A 21,545-nucleotide genomic window follows, 5' to 3' on the forward strand; every position below is an offset into this window, starting at 1 on the left:
CCTCAAAACTAACTAGTACAGAAAAGAGTAAGGCATGGCTCAAGTGGTAGAGTGCCTGCCTAGCAAGTGTAAGACTCTGAGTTGAATCCCCAGTACTGCCCCCCGAAAAAGAAAAAAAAAGTAATATATAATATAAATATAATATATTATATATTATTAATATATTAATTATATTATATAGTATATTATATATCATATGTGTTATATATAATATATTAAATATTAAATATATTATATATAATTATATAATATATTAAATATATTATATATTATTATATTATATAATATATTATATAATTATATATTATATATAATATATTATATATAATATATAATTATATATAATATATAATATATTAAGTATATTATATATTATTGTATTATATAATTATATAAATATATTAATTAACATATTAATATATTATATAATATATTATAATACTATAATATAGCCATCTTGACATATTCAGAGAAACTATATCAACAGATATTACATTCTTTTCAGGTTCGCAACAGTATTTATGAAAAAATGACCTACTCAAATGGGCATAAATTATGCTCAGCATAGTTCAAATAACTGAAACATCATAGCAGTTGCTCTTGCCATATAACAAGCTAGAATAACTAGAAAGAAAAGTCCAAAGTAGGGGCTGGGGATATAGCCTAGTGGCAAGAGTGCCTGCCTCGGATACACGAGACCCTAGGTTCGATTCCCCAGCACCACATATACAGAAAACGGCCAGAAGTGGCGCTGTGGCTCAAGTGGCAGAGTGCTAGCCTTGAGCGGGAAGAAGCCAGGGACAGTGCTCAGGCCCTGAGTCCAAGGCCCAGGACTGGCAAAAAAAAAAAAAAAAAGTCCAAAGTACTACCTATTTTTGAAATCTAGAAATATAAAAAACGCATATGAAATAAAAGATACTAAAAATCAGAAAATATTTTAAAGTAAGCATATCAAAAATCATGAGTTCATGAGACACAAAACTAAAGCAAGATGGGACCTACAACACCACAGCAAGAACACACAGCAATGGCTTCCCCAAAGGACCCAGGCCACTTGGGCAGACAATCATAGAAGAAAGCAGAATACCAAAACTCTAAGAACTGAGTAACACAGTTAAAGCTAAAAATGAACTATGGTTTCACTATAGCTCAGGAGTAGCCTTAAAAGATAACAGCAATGAGGAAGCTTCCCAAGAGCCAGGGCTTAAGAAAGAGACTTGTTCATTCTCCTTCTGTGGAAGAAGTGGTGGGAGGTTAAAATATATAGACTTGTGGGTGAGTGGCCAGTTTGTGAAAAGTCTGGTAAACAAAGTATTACACAGACTATAGATGGCTAGCTTTAAAAGGCTAGCTTGCTTGACTGGCTTTTGAAAACATGGAGTTCAGAAGAGCTCCCAGCACCCTGTTAGTTAAAAGTAGAGCTCACTATGCCTAAACTGTACAAATAAAATGGAAACACTTGCTTTCCTTTTGGGTATGTGAAATTTCAGTGCATACTAGGCAGAGGGTTTCCATGTATAATCAGCCCCATTAGAAGCCCCCTTGGCTCTGCTAGATTCCCTAGCAGATATTTCACTCCCACTGTTGTTAACTCCTTGCTGGGGGAATTAAACATGTCCTGTGTGACATCACTGTGACAGCACTCTTATAAGCATACACCTGTTTTCCTCCAGACCTCACCTCATGCATCTTTTCCCTTTGTTGATAGTGATTTCTATCCTTTCATTATAATATCAAATGTGTGTGTGCACGTGTGTGTGTGTGACTTGCTGAGTTCTGCGAGACCCCTTACAAAATCAGTGAACTAGGAATTAATCTTAGAGACTCCCAATATAGATTTAACTTCAGCTATCCTCCTCATTGGCTTTCCCAATGCTGGCACATGGACACATAAACACAGTAGCCAGGGTAACAGGGACAGAGGTCTAACAGCATGGTCTGTCTCTCACTTACTGAGGCTAATACTGCTATTGCCCACTGTCAAATAGCCACCCTGAACTGGGCATGGTGGCTTACCTCTGTAATCCTAGCTGCTTGGGATGTGGAGATCAGGAAGATCACAGTTTGAGGTTAGCCCAAGCAAAAAGTTCTTAAGATCCCAATCTCAACCAACAAAGACCACATCACAGCTACTGGGGATGCATAAATAGAATTGTGGTCTAGGTTGGCCCAAGCAAAAAGCAAGACCCTATTTGAAAAATAACAAAAGCAAAAAGGGCTGGGGGTGCAGCTTAAGTGGTGAAGTGCCTGCTTAGCAAGTTCAAGACCAGTCTTGAGTTCAAATCAGAACGGGGGGGGGGGGTACCCACACACACACAAAACATCACCTTATCCAAAAACTAAAACAAATGCCATCTCCCACACCCCGTATAGAATCATTCCATAAGGAAACAACCAGCCAAGAGGTGTCAGGTTGATAGATCTGAATCCCTTCCTCCCAGATAGGAGTTTTAGTAGAGATAACACATAATCAAGTATGGGTTTGTTTTCTCTGATACCAATGCCTCAACAATCAAAACTATTTCAGAATGCTACACCCATAAAGATGGCAGTCTATACAATACTATAACACTTTGAGGAACCTGCTTTATAGCAAACGATTTTTTTTTTTTTTTTTTTTTTTTTTTTTGCCAGTCCTCGGGCTTGGACTCAGGGCCTGAGCACTGTGTCCCTGGCTTCTTCTTGCTCAAGGCTAGCACTCTGCCACTTGAGCCACAGCGCCACTTCTGGCCATTTTCTGTATATGTGGTGCTAGGGAATCGAACCTAGGGCCTCATGTATATGAGGCAAGCACTCTTGCCACTAGGCCATATCCCCAGCCCCGCAAACGATATTTTTTTAAATTTAATTTTGGTAATAGTTTGGTACCAGTGATTGAACTCAGGGCCTCCTGCTTTCTTATTTGCCTTTTCTACTCATGGCTTCTAGCTCTTGAGCCATACCTCCATTTCCAAGCTTTTGCTGGTTAACTGGAGACAAGAGTCTCTTGGAATTTTCTGCCTGGGCTGGCTTCAAACTGCAATCCTCGGGTCTCGGTCTCCTGAGTAGCTGCATACAGGCATAAGCCACCAGAGCCCAGCAACCATGCATTTTTATACATCAGCAACAGACATGAAAACACTATGAATTAACAGATATTGAGAATAAATTTAAAAAGTTAAGTAATGTGAATCAAGCAAAATAAGGCATATAAGATCTCCTTTTGTGAAGTGTTATAAGATATTACAGATTATTTAATAAATGGAAAGGTACTGTGTTCAAAATAGAGACAATACTGATTCTCCCAAACTGGTCAACATAAATCTGATTTAATGTAATTCTTATCAAAGGCTAAACAGTGTGTGAGTGAATGAGTGTGTGTGTGTGTGTGTGTGTGTGTGAGAGAGAGAGAGAGAGAGAGAGAGAGAGAGAGAGAGAGAGAGAGAGAGAGAGAGAGAGAGTTTGCCAGTCCTGGGGCTTGAACTCAGGACCTGGACACTATCCCTGAGCTTCTTTTCCTCAATGCTAGTACTCTACCACCTGAGCCATAGCACCATTTCTAATGTTTTCTGTTTATGTGGTACTATGGAATCGAATCCAGGGCTTCATGTATGCTAAGCAACACTCTATCACTGAGCCACATTCCCAGCCATGGGTTTCTATTTTTTAAAGAAAAAAAATAACAAGTAATTTTCTTCTTCTTTTTTTTTTTGGCCAGTCCTGGGGCTTGGACTCAGGGCCTGAGCACTGTCCCTGGCTTCTTTTTTTTGCTCAAGGCTAGCACTCTGCCACTTGAGCCACAGCGCCACTTCTGGCCGTTTTCTGTATATGTGGTGCTGGGGAATTGAACCCAGGGCCTCATGTATACAAGGCAAGCACTCTTGTCACTAGGCCATATCCCCAGCCCAACAAGTAATTTTTGAAGACAGAAAAACTAAATCACTCAAAATCCATACCTCAAATGGTGTTTTCAACACTGGCAAAAGGAGTAACAACTTTTGGAAAGAGGCATGAGAGAGGAGGAGGAAGATGAGGAGGAGGAGGAGTGGGGGGAGTGTTTGGAATATATTGTATACACAGGTGGAAACATCACAGTGAAATTCCCCCCTGAATACCAATGTATGCTAAGAAAAAAATAGCGAAAAATAACTATTTAATATTTGATATCATGAGCACTGCAGAGTTACTAGAAGAATTCAAAGACAGCTTCATACATGCCCTCCTTACACTTTTGCTCATTAAAATCTGTCTTCATATTCTCTATTGGCATAAACAGCAGTTATTTTTAAAAGATATTTACATTCTGCAATTTAAAGGGAATTAGCATTTTCTTAATGCCAAATTTTAGCACAATGCCAAGGACAATGGTAGTGGTGATGGTTTAGCAGTAACAATAAAAGCAACAACACTAGCCAAGAGAAAGTGGCAGAGGTATAAAAATGGAAACAAAAGAAAGAAAATCCACTTTATTCTGTGTATAAACTGTTTACTAATCATATTCTTTATTACAGTATATAGAAATCCTAAAGGAATAAGCAAAAATACCACAAACAGAATTTACTATGTAAAAGAATATACACAGAAATATTAACAGAATCTATTGACAACAGTAATGTGTAAAAATACCTAGGAATAAACTTAAGAACATTTAAAAGTCCTCCCCATAGTAATTAATTCACAATGACTACCTATAAAGGAAGAAATTATAATTGGACTACATTAAAATTAGTAAGTCAACAAAAATAAATATATGAGCAAAATCAAGACACACAATAAACATGATTAGGTTCTCTAATATATAAGGAACTTCTAGAAAATAAGAAGAGTTCAAAAAACTAATATATCTCAACAGATTACAAAATTGTAAAGGTTTGTTTTTTTTTAAAATATTTTATCACTATTGTATAGGTGATATACAGAGAGGTTACAGTTACATGAGTCAGGTAATGAGTACAATTCTTTTTCCTCTACGTTTCCCCATTGTTAAGGTTCTAAACTAATGAAAAGAAGCCACCTTCACTCAGAAGAAAAATCCAAATTAAAATGATATAAATTCATTTTTCATCTATTAGATGGGCAAAACTCCAAACATTTCATAAATTCTATGGCAAAGCTGTGGAAAAACAGACAGTTTCACACATTGCTGGAATATAATTGGCATAATCCCTATGAAGGGCAATTTGGCAATACTTTAAAAAATTACAAATGCATATTCTTCCTTTGACCCAGCAATTCTGAGTCTTGGAATTTCTCCTACATTTGTAATTGCACATGTGCAAAATGCCATCTGTACAAGATTATTCACTACAGCACTGTTTATAACAGCAAAAGACTAGAAATAATTCATGTATCAAGCAGCAGGGAATTAAATAAATGTTAATACTTTCAAGCAAGGGAATACTACGCAGCTATGAGAAGAAACAAGAAATTCTTCTGGCAAGAACACAGACAAGTTTACAAGTTATGTTGTGAAGTCTACAACTAATTATTAAACAAATAATACCAATACATTTGAAAACAAGCAAGCTCTGGACCTACCTTAAAAGTACACTGATTAAGTGGTCGCTAGGCTCAGAGAGACAAACAGTGCATGTTTTCTCACATATGCGAACACTAGATATAAAATACACTGGGGCATAGGGCTGGGAATATAGCCTAGCAGCAAGAGTGCTTGCATAGTATACATGAAGCCCTGGATGTGATTCCCCAGCACCACATATATAGAAAACGGCCAGAAGTGGCGCTGTGGCTCAAGTGGCAGAGTGCTAGCCTTGAGCAAAAAGAAGCCAGGGACAGTGCTCAGGCCCTCAAGCCCCAGGACTGGCAAAAAAAACAAAAAAACAAAAAAAAAAACACTGAGGCATGATAAATTACACATGACTCCAGGCAATCACACACAGTGAGACCAAAGGAGGATACCCTTAGGAGAGGAACACAAAGGCTCAATGACTATGTGCATCTGATCATACAAATAATATTTATTGAAATGAAAATGAGGTTTTTTTTCTTTGTTACTGTTTTGCTTTGCTTTTTGCCTTACTTATTTTCATTTATCTGTTTTAGGAGGGTAGTGGGGGGGCACAGAAATGGAGGGACAAAGGGTGAACAAATGCAGCAGTGGTACTCACTAGACACTATATTGAAAATGAACTCTACAACTTGTGGGTAGGGACAGGAAGGAAAAACTAGGAGAGAGCAAGGGAAGGTTTGACACTATACAAAAAGAAATGTACGCTTTACCTCTTATGTAACTGTAACCTTACCCTTACTGTAACCTTACTGTAACTCTAACCTTACTGTAACATTACCCTTATAATAATTAAAAAATTATTTTAAAGTATATTGAACTAGGCCCTAGCTTGATGGGAGATAATGCGCTTATTATTGTACCCACAAGGCCCTGGATTCGATCCCAAACAAAACAAACACACAGGGGCTGGGGATATAGCCTAGTGGCAAGAGTGCCTGCCTCGGATACACGAGGCCCTAGGTTCGATTCCCCAGCACCACATATACAGAAAACGGCCAGAAGCGGCGCTGTGGCTCAAGTGGCAGAGTGCTAGCCTTGAGCGGGAAGAAGCCAGGGACAGTGCTCAGGCCCTGAGTCCAAGGCCCAGGACTGGCCAAAAAACACACACACACACACACACACACACACACACACACACACGCATGTATATACACACACCCTACATTTTGTGTAAAAGAGAAAAATAAGAATATCCATATTTTCACATTAATTAATATTTCATTTCAAAATGCCTGATACATACTAAGTACTTAATCAATACTCTACCATTTCAAGACAATAAGTGTTTTCAAGGACATTTAAATCAATTGAACCAAATAAAATACAATAAAGTTTGACAAAAAGTTTAGCAGTGATGTTTTAATTGATATTTTAATGCACACAGGTCAAATGACCTCTTCTAACAACAACCCAATTAGTAAGTAGGCTAAAGCCATAAAGAGAGACTTCTCAGAAGAAAGAATGCCAATAAACACAAAGAAATGTTCAACTTCTCTGGCCATAAAAGAAATGCAAATCCAAACACTGAGATTCTACCTCACCCCAGTTAGAATAGTCATGCCTCCAGTTAAGGGCTTTGGCTGGTTAATTGGAGGTAAAGGTCTCACAGATTTTTCTGCCTGGATTGGCTTCAAATCAAGAGCCTCCTGAGTAGCTCTAGGACTGGTGAGCCATCAGCCCCCAGCTTGAACCTGCTTTAACATTGGACACTGATGAAAAGAAGAACAAAAACTGTAAAGAAGCAAAGCACACGGCCTTTCATCAACTTACCAAGGGCCATGAGATAAGACTGAATTGTCTCATAAATACTGTTACAGGGTTTGAGGGAGGAGATTCCATGTCCCTCCAAGAGTCCACCACTCAGAGACAGTCTCAAGCAAAAAGATGGATTTACTGGGGAAGCAAACAGCAGTGACGGCCAGGGATGCAGCACAGACTCAGGAGCTGAAACTGCGAACCCTAATAGTCCTGATGCAAGGGGTAGAGCAACAACCAAGTTAAGCAAGCCATTTACAGAAGCAGAATTTTGCAGTCAGGTTGACCTAATATTTAACTTCATTTTTAACAACTGCTACTATGTTTCCCTAATCAAGATGAGTCAGCTGTACTCCCCCCAACTTTATTGCTACCATGTTTCCCTAATCAAGATGGAGTCAGCCCTATTCCCCCCAACAAATACTTTAGGATTAAATTCAGGCTAACAGCTTACATATATTTATTTATCTTTTCTACTGTTTGATGGTTTTGTTTTGTGGTACTAGGGTTTGAACTCAAGGCCTTTCTAGGCAGGTGCTCTACCACTTGGGTCATATCCTCAGCCCTTTTTGCTTTAGTTGTTTTTCAAATAGGGTCTTGAAGGTATGTCTGGGCTAGCCTGAACCATGATCCCTCAATTTACACCTCACATATATCTGAGATGATGGGTGTGTAACCACACCAAGCTTTTATTGGCTGAGAGTGGAGTCTTCCCTATTTTTGCTTGGACTGGCATCCAACCACAGTTCTTCTAATCATTACCTTCCAAGTAGCTACAATTATAAATTACAGGGTTGAAAGACCAAAGCCAGGATATTTTGTTTTTGATAGTCATGTTATGCAGCTCAGGCTGGCTGTGAACTCTCAATCCTCCCTTCTCAGCCTCCCAACTACTGAGATAAAACTTTTTAATTTAATTATAGCTTTCAAGTTTTGTTTCTTTGATGAATAGGCAACACTTGGGTCATCCAGTTGCATGCTAAGAAAACACACATGTATAAAAGGTGGGGCATATTTAAAGTCTAAAGTGAGGCAAAATTAAATAGGTCTTATCACTAATGAATGAAAGTTAAATTTGTTTGTTTCTTTGTTTTTGCCAGTCCTAGAGCTTGGACTCAGGGCCTGAGCACTGTCCCTGGCTTCTTTTTGCTCAAGGCTAGCACTCTACCTCTTGAGCCATAGCGCCACTTCTGGCTTTTTCTGTTTATGTGGTGCTGAGGAATTGAATCCAGGGCTTCATGCATGCTAGGCAAGCACTCTACCACTAAGCCACATTCCCAGGCCTGAAAGCTAAAATTTTACTCATAAGAAGAGAATGTGCAACATTTAGTCACTATATTGTAAATGGTTATTTCTATTCCCAGGTTCCAAACTTGGATCATACAATTTCTGTTCTTTTATAAGTATTGGAAAATGCAGATTCCAGCTTTTTCTTTGTACCAGGAAGGGTGAGCTACCTGGCACAGCCTCACCTATTCAGCTCTCTCAGAAGTACGTGCTCAGCAACTGCTTCTGTGTGCTCAGCATGGTGGGGTCAGGACCCTGACCAGCCTCCTAGAAGCAGGTCTGGGGTCCAGCTCTCTGTGATCCCATTACTGGCACAGAAAGGGTATGAGACAGCAACTCTAGTCAGTTTGTCTCCTCTGCAGATCCAATCTTTCCCTGGGTGAGTCATGTTAGTGTCTAGACCTGCACTATCCAATACAATGGCCATAAGGCCCATTTGGCTAAATTTTAAAACTTTAAATAAAATTTAAAAGTTAGCTCCATAATCATGCTAGTCACATCTCAAGTATTAACAGTCACATGTGGCTGGTGGCTACCACAGTGCAGACACAGAATATTTCCGTCATCATAGAAAGTTCTGTGGGCCCTGCTGGTCTAGACTCAGTGGAGAAGCTACAAAGGAGTCTGATTAGAGCTACAGATCCTAACTTGATTTAATAATAAAGTGGATTGATGTTCAATTACATTTTTCCAGTTTCTCATTCTCAAGGTCCCAAAGTCAGATCAGGAAGAGGTATGATGGATGTTCACCTTGGAATTCCTAACAACAATAACTAGCACATATTGAACATTTATAAGTTCAGCCACTGTGCAAAAGCTATTTTAATTATTTATTTTCATTCTCCACAGACTCTGAGAAAAAAGGAGCTATCATCATATATGTTTTACAAGTTTTTGCTCTGTGTGTGTGTATGAGAGAGAGAGACAGACAGACAGACAGACAGACAGCAGACAGACACAGACAGAGACGGACATAGAGAGACAGAGAATGTCTTGGGGCTTGAGATTGGGGCCTGGGTGCTGTCCCTGGGCTTTTGTGCTCAAGGTTAGGGCTCTTCCACTTTGAGCTACAGCTCCATTTCCAGCCTTTTGGTAGTTAATTGGAGATAAGAGTCTCCTAGACTTTCCTTCCCAGACTAGCTTTTGAACTGTGATCCTCAGATTTCAGCCTCTGAGTAGCAAGACTACAGGCATGAGCAACCAGTGCCCAGCCAAAAACATGCTTTTGCAACATACTAGTTCATAAACATATTCAAATGACATGTGTATACAAATAAGTCTGTAGGCTTGAGTCCACAAACTCTCAATGTGGGGAGGTAGGTCAGCCGAACACTGAGAGGCAGAGGTCAGGAAGCCCAGGAATATACTTTAGGATATTAGACCTCTTAGAAGATAGCTACAGGAGGTAATGCCAGGAGTCGGTGACACTCAACTCCTCTGGTAAGCTCTGAGCAGTCAAGGCTCCTGGAACTTCCACTCTGCTGTGACTTGCTAGATTCCTCCAGGCCTGGGCTATCTTTGGCCTTCAAACAATATGTGGTTTATTATTTTATAGATTAGTTTACCAGCTCAGAAAGAGGAATCTTTTGCCCAAAGCAGTACTGGTATTGCCCAAGCAACCTTAGTATTTCAAAGCCAAGTCTAGGGATAGGAGCTCTTCTACTCTACTACACTGCCTCCTGTAAACAGCAAATACAGGACAGTTAGCCTAGAAAGATGATAAATACTTTCTCCATAGTACCTAACCTGGCAGAGCTACTCAAAGCCTCTTGTACCTGAGAACCCATCTACTATTTGCAGGCAATGCTCAGACCTTCCTAGGTCTTCTCTTCTCCAGAAGGATCCTACAAACTCTATTTCATACACTCTGTCTGATTCCCAGTTCCCACCATCACCCCATAGCTCTAGTCTGAATAGAGGCTGATTATAGTTGCAAACATCTACCTTACCAAACCCCATACCCACTCACACTAAATTCTGTTTGCTAATAGAACCATAGTAATTTATTCAGACTTAAAGATGTCAACTCCCTGCCTCACAGATCAAGAGCAAGCCAACACCTCTCCTTGATGAAGCCTTATCTTTGTCCTTGTACACCCTCATCTTGTGTTCTAGGCACAGTCAACTACTTTTATTCCTTTAATTCCCAGAATCTCTCTCACCTCACACTTTCACCAGTATTTCCACTGCCTAAGAGCCTCTCCCTGCTAAATTTTCTTCCAATCTTCAAGGTTTGCCTTAAGGATCGATTCACTAAGAGTCTTCTCCCTTGATGCTTTACCATCCCCACTCCAGACTAGTACATTTCCTCTGTAGAACCTGGTCTTCTGAATATTCTCTCTAATGGCATTTACTTTTAATTTTAGTTTTTGATGGTTCTTGGGTTTGAACTCAGAGCCTCATGCTTGCTAAGCAGGTGATCTGCCACTTGAGCCACATATCCAGTCTTTTTTGCTTTAGTTATTTGTTTAGTAGGATCTTTGTTTTTGCTTAGGATGGCATGGAATGCAATCCTATTTACACATCCCATGAAGTTGAGATGACAGATGCCTGCCACCATGACCACCTTTTTATTGGTTGACAGTAAGTCTCAATTAACTTTTTGCCCAAGCTGGCCTAGAACTGTGATGCTTCCATGCCTCCAGTGTAGCCAGGATTATAGACTGGAGCTTCAGACCCTCCATTATTACACATACCTCAAGATTAGGGACTATATCTATCACTTTCCACTGTGTTTAACCAAGTTTGTGGCACATGCTAGCACTCAAGAAGTATGTGAAAAACGGTTAGATGAGGTAGGTTCCACTAACTTTCTAGCTCTGCTTAATCATAGTCAGCTCACAGCTAATCATGATCCCAAACCTTTTCTTAATTGAGCTACTTCTTGATTAAACCTCACCTTCTCCTTCCCTTTCTCTACGACCACCCCATACAAATGATTGTATTTTTATGATCTAACTTCAAGTAGAATTTTGGCTTGTCATGACAACTTCAGTCCCTGACTTTATCACTACACATATCTGCTATTCTTTCCAGATTTCTACCTTCCATAAATGTGATCAGCCCTACCTCCAAGTTCTCATTTAAGTCCCTGACACCAATGAACACACATAGCCCTAACAGCTTACCACAACAGATAGCTCTCCAGTTTGACATGAATCCATTAATCATCATTGTGGGGCTACTTGCTCAGCCAAGTACAAGTACACCTGACCACGATGGTACAGGCCAACAATTCTCCGGCTTGTTTACAAGAATACTATGCAAGATTCTGCTGACATAGTTTAGATGCTTTAATGAAATTCAGACTATGATGATCAAAGTACTCTAGGTAGTTACTACATCCAAGAAAGAAATAAGGTTATTCTACCCTGCACAAGGTTCTGAGTGTCTCTCTTCTGGTGATTAGTACTTCCCTTTTCAAGATTCCAAGCCCTTCAACTGAGTGTACTTTTGTAATGACAAAGCAATCTTTCCAGAAGCTGAAAAGACAAATATTTGAATGCATGGGTTGCTGAAGGACACTTAGTGAAAGAAGGTGAGTTTATGGAAGATTTTAATGCACAGGACCAATACAGCCTGGGAGAGGACAGAGAGGGAATAATCAAGCCTAAGCATGAATAAGAAAGATGGAAAAGGTGAGTGTGAGTAATAGAAGCAGCAAGCCAGAGGTCGGGTCCAGGTATAACTGGGACAAGCAAGGACTAATAAAAAGCAAGTTCTTCCTGCTAGGCTGCCAGAAAGGTCAACCACCACTGGGCTTCTTCCTCTGTTCCCATTGTAAATAAAATAAATACTAGATTAACCAAGCCAGAAAGTAATCCTTATATAAAAGACAGTTGTCAGAATGGCCAATCTAGTTTCTCCAAAGTATCTTGCGATCACAAATCCACACTAGGATTAAGTGTAATGGGCAATTTTGTTGCAAAGGACTATTGTGCAACATTTTCCCATTTCTCTTCCAGAAAAATGCAGAGGTAATTATGTACTCACAGCCAGTGTAGCAAATCAGTTAAATTAAACCTGTATTTCATCTAACTCATATAGGATATGAATAACATAACTAACTTTTCTAATTTCATACTCTAGTACTCTCAAGTAAATAAAAGGGGAAAAAAAGTAAAGTTTTCCCCCCTACAAATAGAATCTGTCACTTCCTGGGATGTGCACTTTTCAGCTCATGCATCTTAAATGCATGTGGAGATATTATATGCACTTTCTATTTAGCAATTTAATTATATCTTTGCATTCAAAGAGTGGCAATGGTTTGCAGTAATAATCAGGTGAAAGCATTCTAACATTAATATGCTGGAATCCGATGTGTTAATTTGATGCAACTTTGCCTTGACAATATGTGATTAATTTGTTCTCAGGCTAGCCCTGCTCCCAGCTCTGACAGTTTAAAATGCTGGGTTTCTTTATCCATATCGCTATTTGACACGCCTTAGCCCACTGCTTTGCTAAGACCACTGTTAATTTGTAATGAACTTGCTTTTCAGGGGGGCTCCTTCATTTTTAATTCTGTCAGTGTCACCTCCTTGAGGAAAATTACAAGTTTCCGTAGGTGTGATTACTGCCAAGTGCTGCTGATAAGAGGTTTGAGAAAACAGGGCTTTATAAAGAAGTCTGTATTTAATCTGCTGAAACAGATTTATTGCCTCCAGACAGATAAATATAATACAAAGTTCTCTTATTTAAAAGTCATCCCCAAGTTCTCCCTCACCACCACCTCCTCCTAAACAAAAACACAGTTGCATTTCCAGCACACAATAATGAGTCACTCAGGGAAAAGAGGTGAACATGTAATAAATTTAGCAATAATGGCGACTCTTGTCATCAAATTAGACTTGTAGGGGAGTCTTATAAAACACATGAATACACTTTTCACAAGGTGGAAAAGAAGAAAAACATCCCACTGAAACAATTAAGGTCTCACCTTCTTTCTAACTAGTGAAAGGATCTTACACAGTTCTACCAGCCCAGTTCTGTTGGGCAAACTGAGTACTGGTGAAGGTAGGTAAGGTTTAAATTTCTCCTTGCACTATGATCTGGCAATGCTTGATAAAGGGAAATTGCCAGCCAAAGCCTGAAAAGATAATGCTTAATATAATATTGCAGCAGAGTAATAGTAGGCTGCTGCCTTGTCAGAGCTTTGAAACATTGTCTTTTTAACCTTTGAAATGACCGAAGCAACAACACAGCAGGCCTATATGTCAAGTAGGGAAACTGAGCCTCCCAAAGAGTTTACCTCAAGAATTTACTGGCAAGGAAAGAACAGGTAGGACTGGAATCCCCATCTTTTGACTGCTAGGCCTCTATCACAACTACTGAGTGGAATCACTATCCTCTCAAATTAGTCCATAGATGGATCTAAGCTGTCTAAGATGTAAGGATCCATTTTCCTATGCCATAATTCTTTCATTTTTCCATTTAATCAGTGGCAAACTATTCTCCAGCAATGCCAGCCATCCCACTGTTAAGCCTACTATTGCCACAAAGACAGGTAATCATCGTGTCTGTTAATTCTACCCTCAGGTTTACCTGATGTCCCAAAATATCCAGAAACTTACAAAAGCCCTACTCACCTCAAACATCACTGGTGACATAGCCTTTCCTCAGAAGATTAGGGACCTTTCCCAATACTTCTCAAGATAAAGCTCCTAGATATAAACTCCCACTGAATTCCCCTATTTCCCAAACCACCCTTTTCTCTGTTCCCTAGCTGCTATGAAAAAGTCAAGATGATTGCCTTCCACTGCATGCTCGGATGAACTAGATCTTTTCAGCATCTGAACCAAGACCACCCACAGACTGTTCATGTAGAAACCTTGTCTTCAAATAAAGGCATGGAAGCTGAGTGTCAGTGGCTCACGCCTGTAATCCTAGCTACTCAGGAGGCTGAGCTCTGAAGACTGTGGTTCAAAGCCAATCTGGGCAGGAAAGTCCATGAACCACTTACCTCCAATTAACCACCACAAAGCCAGAAGCAGAGCTGTGGCTCAAGTGGTTGAGTCCTAGTGCTGAGCAAAAGAGCTCAGGGACCAGTGCCTAAGCCCTGTATTCAAGCCCAAGAGGACTGGCATTTAAAAAAAAAAAAAAGGCATGGAATATATGTTCAAGGATATGTAGTCTAGTAAATACTTGCAATATATACAAATAAGAAAAATTCAAAGGGGAAAAATAGAATGCAAAATTATAACTACCCTGTACCTAAATTATGATAAATGATACAAAGATGATTTGAGCTTGTTGAGTCTTCAATACACAACACTCTCAATGTTTCTTCTTTTTTTCATATGCAATGCCCCTCCCTTGCCAACCTTGTGTTCCCCTCTCCTCTCCCACTGCTTCCCTTCCTTTTCCCAAAGTAACATTCCTTTATTGTGGCTTAAGAACCAAATAGTTTGCAAGTTCCTTCAGACTAGACAAGGTTTATTCATGTCTATTTCTATAATAAGACCTAGAAAGTATGGGCTTAATAAGTTTTTCATTAAACTAAACAAAAATTGTTAGAAGGCATGTCTGTACCTGCTCAAATACAGCCTACCGAGAGCAGCTCAGTTCAGCCTGGCACGTGTTTGACATCAGCTGTGGTGGATACAGAGGAACAGCTGCTGCTCTGAGGCACCTTCTCCTAAAGGACACACACACGCCTAAGCAGAGATCACATTACCTATTCCCAGGTCTTCCTCCTGTACTGGGTCAGAAGGAAGCCCAGGGAACTGGGGCTGAACAACATAAATAAAGAGACTAGCTCTAAGATGAACACAGCCCTGGGCCAGGCAAAGGCAGAAAACTACTCTCCAATAACAGGCACCATGCCTAGGATAAATGTAGGTTCTCCTTAAGGAAGTAGAGAAGTAAAACTAAAAATCAGTAGAAATAAAAAGAAAAAAGTACTTTAAAAATAATAGGAATACAAGAGCCCAAGACTCTTATTTTAAACTCTTGAAGCACATGTATCTTGTATGTGCACGTACACACACACACACACACACACACACACACACACACCCCTGGAGGTATGGCTCAATAGGCTACCTAAGAAGTGAGAGAAGAAGTTCAAACCCTAGTTCCACTTGAAAAACTGGGAAGTACTAGAACTGGGAAAATACACTGGAAAAGGTTAATGTATATATATATATATCAAAGATGTAATAAAAATTAATTAAAACAGACCATACAAAATGCCCCCATACTTAATAATTCTATATGTAATATTTGCCAAATAACTGCATATTTGCTAACTTTAGGGCTCAGAAAATGAATCTGGTATTTCCAGGATGATGGTCCCGAGGAGAAAATTCTACACCAAATGGTGGACAGATAGAGGTTTATGCCCTAATGACTGTCAAACCATCCAAAATTTAAAAAGCATTAGCAGACCAAATGAATGACCCAAGCTGTCCTGGTCACCTGCCAACAGCTACAGCAGCTTTTTCTTACCTGTAATCCTTCAGATAACTTACACAGCTCCTACTAACAAGGCTGGAAAAAAAACAACCAACTTTAGGTCAAGAGAAATTCTCATTTACCCATAGCTACATAGATGATAAGTGGCAAAGTTAGAACCGAAGTCTGTCTGACTCTTAGGCTTTCACACTCAGTCCCATGCACATGCATGATCTGGTTAGAAATGTAAATGATACACAAGTACAGAAGGGATGGGTAGATTTTTAAAAAAAAGAGGATCAAGTATCAAAATAGTAAGCAAGATGAGTTTTGCTCTGAATTCTGATGAAAGAGAAATGAGCTAGACGTAGCTAACGTTTAAATAGCTAGTATGGAGGTATGAAATACTAGAAATCATTTGTGGTCAGAGGACATACTGTCAGGACATAAGCATGGACCACACCAGGAGACAAAATGACAGGTATGAATCAGACTGACCTGGGCTCAAGTACTATGCAGATTTTCTTTCTTTTTTTTTTTTTGCCAGTCCTGGGCCTTGGACTCAGGGCCTGAGCACTGTCCCTGGCTTCTTCCCGCTCAAGGCTAGTACTCTGCCACTTGAGCCACAGCGCCGCTTCTGGCCGTTTTCTGTATATGTGGTGCTGGGGAATCGAACCTAGGGCCTCGTGTATCCGAGGCAGGCACTCTTGCCACTAGGCCATATCCCCAGCCCGCAGATTTTCTTAATTGCTTGCTTTTGGTCATTTGTTCAACAAATAATTATTGAATACCTTCATTCATTTGTGGGGCTTGCTCCTTGGTCTCTTAGTTTCCTCATATAGAAAACATGAATAAAAATTTACCTCTGCCCTACTGCAAAGTATGCATGAGAAATGATATATTAATTTTTAAAGTTGCATATCTACCACAGGAAGACAGGGAATGAGTGAATAATGCTTAAAAAACAACAACCTTATAGTAAAAGTAAAGTTGGAAAGTTCATGGGGCAAAGGGTGCTATCCCTGAGATCTGTCAGGTGGGAAGGTTTAGTTCTGCTACATATTTAATTGGGCCATCACTGCATTAGACCTACTGAATGAGGATATAAGTGGCAGGGAGACAAACCTTGATGTTTCTGTAGCCTAAGAGGGTTATGATAAGGCCCTAGCATAAGGCCTAGACAAGAGAATCGGAGACATAGAGGCACTGGCTGGTTTGGGGTGGGGGGGCACTTTGATCACCTCAGAGCTTTACAGAGATAAAATATCACTTGAGAATCAATTTTTCTTTCCTTTTCTTTTTATTAATGTCTGCTCTTTTTTCTTTCATTTCCTCTTTTCTTTCTTTTTTGGTGGTACTGGGGTTTGGGCTCAGGGCCTCATGCCTGCATATGCTTGCAAATCTGTCTTTGAAAACAACTGCCTCAATAACACACATTTCATACAAAGACCTTTTTGTTTGGTGCACAAAATATACATCAATTTAAAAAATTTTTATTTTAGTGCTGGTTCTGGGACTAGAACTCAGGGCCTGGGTGCTGTCCATGAGTTTTTTGGGGTTTTTTTTTGGTTTGTTTTTTTTTTTTCCTGTTAGCATTCTTTCACTTGAGCCACATCTCCACTTCCTCCTTTTAGGAATTAGTTGAGAATAAACATCTCAAGGACTTTTCTGCCTGGACTGACTTTGAATGGTGATCCTCAGATCTCGGCCTCCTGAGCAGCTAGGATTGCAGGTGTAACCCACCATCACCCAGCTTATTTCAGTATTTTTATACAAGCAACACCTTCTTTCCTGGACAAATTTAAATAGTTGTTTGTCCAAATTAGCTAGATCTTTCCAAGATTCAAATGTGGCCTGCTCACTCTCGCTCCCATCCTTCAATCAGGCCACCCTGAGCAAGGAGAACCTGTACCCTTGAAGGAAGACTGCAGGACAGAAAACACTGTGTCATCAGTAGAACAGCACCTAAGCACCCCACTGTCTCCTACAGAGCTACAAATATTCCACTATGAAATACAGACTATGAAAACCTCAGGACAAAAGGAATGATCATCATCATTGTGACCAATCAATGCCTTTGGGAAAACTTGAAGCCACTTAAAAACTGGCAGAGAATTGACCTCCCAATAACAAGAAGACCTTTGAGAGCCTTCTGCAAATCATGTGAGTAAAGTAAAACACTGTCCAGTGCTACAGTGCCTGGGATCATATGCTGACTCTCCCTTCTAGACATATAACCTAAGCCATGCCTCAGTTCCCTCCCCTCTCCCTGAAGATTATCAAGTGCTTCTCACAAAGCTGTTGTGAAATTGAATCAGTACATGCAAAGCATTCAGAACTATGCTGGGCACACAGGAAAATGTTAATGTTACATTCATGCTAGTTTCTTTTTTCCTTTCTTGGTGCTGGTCTTGGGGCTTCAACTCAAGATCTAGGTGTGTCCTTGAGCTTTTTTGCTCAAGGCTAGCACTTTTATTTAAGCCACAGCTCCATTTCCAGCTTTTTGTTGTTCATTGAAGAATCTCATAGACTTTCACACCTGGGCTGGCTTTGAACCACAATCCTAGGATCTCAGACTACTGAGTGGCTAGGATTATAGGTGTGAGCCACTGGAGTCAGGCTCACTGCTATTTTTGTTATTATTAGGATCATTTAAACTCCTCCCTCTCTCCCTGTTCCCACTTAGCACTATGCTGGGTACCATGAGCATGAGAAGGAACGAGGGAGACACAGAAAGATACTACTTCGTACTCTAGTGAGACACTGACAAGACACTGTTAGAGGTCCAAAGGAGGAAGCCACTGTAAAGTGACTAAAGGAAATGTATGGAGAAAGTACCTCTGAACTGGCCCTTAAAGATGACAAGTAGTAGAAATTTCCAGGAGAAAGAAGTTCACATGGCAGCAGATACCGCACCTGGTTTCTAATTTATAAGCCCTGAATCCAAATTGTTCCATTTCTGGGAAGGACAGGCAGCCACCTGCAAGGGCTGTGATGAAGAGGGCAGTGAGGCTCATTTCCCCTTCTGGGTACTATATTTATATGCATGGGTAGATTCATGGAGGCAGAAGCCTCAAGGCAGTTAGGTCCTAAAGACTCTAATCAGAATCTCTTCATCCTTCAAGTGTGGCTTGAAGACCCCGTCTAGCTTCAACTCCTTTTTCTGTACCTCCAAGTCCTTCTGTCCTTGTTTCTGGCTTATTTGAGAGCAGGAACTGCCCTTTCATCCATTCACCCCTGAGACCTCTTCATCTGCCAGGAGCATGATAAACAAACACAATAAACATTTGATGAATTAATACCTTGCTCTACCTACCATATACCCCCCACACACACACACAAAAGAACCTAAATACTTAATCATCTCCAGATGTTCCTAAAAGTGACACCTGGTCATAAAGTCCCCTAATTCTAGTGAGAGAAAAGATCTCACTTTACTAGTTACAGCCTACAAGAGTGAGACACTGCATTTAAAGTCAAAAGAAAATCAGTGACATTAAGTAATTAAGAGCTGGAATCTCATGAACTGAGTACTAAGATGGAAAAAGTTGAGACCAAGGTTTTCTTATGCTATAGGTTAGGAAACTAGTTTTTTCAATTTTTCTCTCTCCTTGGTACTGGAGTTTGAACTCAGGACTTCAAGCTTGCTAGATAGCTACTCCATCACTTAAGCCTTGCCTCTAGCCTAACATAAGGGGCATTTTTTATAGGGTCCTATTTTTTGCCCAGGCCAGAATAGACTTCAATTATCTATTTATGCTTCCAGCTGTATCTGCTATGACAGGTGTACACCACCACAGCCACCTTTCTCAGTTGAGATAGGGTCTCCTGAACTTTTCTACTGAACTGGCCTTGAATACAGTCCTCTTGATCTCAGCCACCTTCTACACAGCTGAGATGACAGGCACACACCATAGCGCATAGTTAAGATAAGATCTTGGTAAGTTTTCCCCCAGGCTGGCCTGAAATCCTGATCCTCCCACATAGCTAAGATCAACAGGCATGAGCCACCAGTATCTGGCTTAGATAATTCTTAATATCCTACTAACTCTCACTATATTTGAAAAGCAAATAAAACACATTTGAAAATGGTTTCTTTTAATATATGTGGCTCTTCTTAAATAGTAAAACCCCAAATCGGATAAACTGGATTCAAAGGTGGCCCCACCATGTACCAGCGTGTGATGGCAGACAAGTTGCTTAATCTCTTCTCAAAACTCAATATCAACTCAAGGATAATAACGTCTACATCACAGTTACAGTGTAGATTACATGCTCTGTCGATTAGATGCCTGATGCCTGGCATACAGCAAATATCCATGCAATAGCAGACACTACTATTATGATTATCTGTTATTCCTGAGGCCAAAAGTCTTATTTTTACCCCTTCCCCAACAGTGCCTGGCCTTGGCTCTGCACAAAATAGCCACTCAAAAATTTTTAACCCATGAAAGATAATCAGACAAGTAGACAATGGTTTTTATTAATCTGAAAAAAAATATTTATACAACAATTTAAGACGTTAATGTGAGTAGTGCATGATTTTCAATATGGCATTTAATCGTTTGAAAGCCCAGGCTCATCTTTGTCCAAAAACAGCTGACGAAGTGTTTTCTACACAAAAAAGGGGGAGCTTGTTCTTATTTTAACATCTGTTTCATTATTATCACTACAATCAGAGAAATAATGCACATTCACTTTACAAAGAGAAAAATCTGATATAAAAAATTGCCAAATGTAAGTCTGAGATTATCTGTATTCTGGGCATATCTTTTCATACTTTTTCCTATGTTAATATAGCCAAGTTCAGATTTTTTTTTTACTCATTTTAGAACCTATTTTACAGCTTGCCTTTTTTTTCTGTATTAAAAAAAAATCTTTCTGTACCTCAAAGTGACAATGATGCCATAATCTTAATTACCATTTAACAGTAATTATGTGGATACTATACCCTAATTTAATTCTCTGCTACTGGAAATGTACGTTATTTTCAGAGTTTCAGTAACATAAATCATCAAAATACTTTTTTTTTGTTTATGCTCTTATAATACACTTCTACATGTCTATTTTCTATGCCACAGGGCATATATATCATTAGGCTTTTGATGTGTCATCACCTAATTACCCAAAACTTCACCAAAATAAAATGATGTTCATTTTAACCTTTACAGTATAAAAGGTAAAAAATTCTGCTGCTTTATTTTTCACCTTGAAATTTCTAAATAGGTAATAAGTAAAATATGCACATTCCTTTATAAAACAATCATCTGGGTAGGTAGGCAGGAAATATCAGTTCTTAAATTCAAGAATAAGCTTTAACTCAATTGGAGCTCTGATTTGAAAAAATACTCAGGAAGCATTCAGCCTTCCCAAAGGAGGTAAAAAGGGGAGTAGAGAGATCAGAAAGCAATGGATCTGCACTACGGTGTCCTTACAAGGATAGAATTCAAGCGAAAAACAGACATTTTACTAATCACCCCATAGCTTCCTAAGGCAGGTGTCTAATGTATGAACTACCAGGATGGTCCAAGGCAACCTTCATTAGCCCATTTACGTTAATTATTTTCATTAAAGATGGGTGCATAATAAGGGTTCAAAATTA

The 21,545-nt window shown here is 39.5% G+C and overlaps 1 protein-coding gene across 4 annotated transcripts in view; it reads right to left on the reverse strand.

Moving 5' to 3' along the window:
• The window catches only part of Mapkap1 (MAPK associated protein 1), a 239,235-nt gene that overhangs the window by 154,451 nt on the left and 63,239 nt on the right, over nucleotides 1-21,545 (reverse strand). The gene's annotated exons all lie outside the window — the stretch shown is intronic.

Source organism: Perognathus longimembris, chromosome 1 (genome assembly GCF_023159225.1).
Source record: "Perognathus longimembris pacificus isolate PPM17 chromosome 1, ASM2315922v1, whole genome shotgun sequence".
In the NCBI taxonomy this organism is placed as follows: Eukaryota; Metazoa; Chordata; class Mammalia; order Rodentia; family Heteromyidae; genus Perognathus; species Perognathus longimembris.